Source organism: Chenopodium album, chromosome 25 (genome assembly GCF_948465745.1).
Source record: "Chenopodium album chromosome 25, dcCheAlbu1.1, whole genome shotgun sequence".
Classification (NCBI taxonomy): domain Eukaryota; kingdom Viridiplantae; phylum Streptophyta; class Magnoliopsida; order Caryophyllales; family Amaranthaceae; genus Chenopodium; species Chenopodium album.
In genome coordinates, this window is record NC_137858.1 from 25474704 (window position 1) to 25475634 (window position 931).

A 931-nucleotide genomic window follows, 5' to 3' on the forward strand; every position below is an offset into this window, starting at 1 on the left:
CCAACTTAGAGCGAGCAATTTCGACCCACAACAAAAACCCCAATTTTCGGCCACCAAGAGTAGGAGAGAGAGTGAGTGAAATTTGGGTCAATTTGTGAGGAATTTTGAGTGTAGGAAGGTTTGTGAGTGATTTTGAGTGAAAATGGAGTGATTTTAGTGAGGATTTGAAGGATTTGAGATGGTGAATGAGGGGGGTAGAGGTGCGCACAAGAGGAGGGTTTGAAGGGGAAGCCGTGAGGTTGGATAAGGGGAAGTGATGAAATGAAGGAAAGAAGGAGGAGGAAGAAGATAAAGGCTCGTCCAGCCATGTGCGGCCGCACAAAGATTGTCATTTGAGAGGAAAGATTGTTGATGGCATTGAGATGGTCCACCGAATACAACGAAGATTGCTTGCTTGAAGAATCTCTTTCCCCATCTTGCAAATCTCTATAGTAAGTCACCACATCCTCTATTATGTCCACAACTTCTTCTTCTGTTTTGTTCATGATTGGACCACCGGCCCCTCCATCAAGACATGCTTTGCCTTGAGGACTCAAACCACCATAGAAGATTTGGATCAATTGATATGTTGGAATTCCGTGGTGAGGACATTCTCTTTGGTACTCCTTAAATCTTTCCCATGCTTCATAAAGACTCTCATTTGGCTTTTGCTTGAACCCTTGAATTAAAGCCCTTGCCTCCGCCGTTTTCTTTTGAAGATAGAAACGGGACAAGAAAGCTTTAGTGACATCATCCCACGTTCTCAATGAATTGGGCTTCACCTCTTTTTCTAGCCATTCCAAAGACCTTCCTATGAGGGAGAAAGGGAACAACTTAAGACGGATAAACTCTTGAGGCACTCCATTAACCTTGATTGTGTTACAATATTTTTCAAACTCCTTAAGATGGTTCAATGGGCTCTCGTTCTTTGCCCCACTATATTGTCTCCTCT

The 931-nt window shown here is 43.3% G+C and overlaps 1 non-coding gene across 1 annotated transcript; it reads left to right on the forward strand.

The window, feature by feature from the left end:
* The first annotated feature begins 573 nt into the window (after nt 1-573).
* On the forward strand, nt 574-679 carry LOC145615794 (small nucleolar RNA R71). Its single transcript, XR_014107383.1, has one exon. It is a non-coding gene; the product is annotated as a small nucleolar RNA R71 (small nucleolar RNA).
* Nucleotides 680-931: the final 252 nt, after the last annotated feature.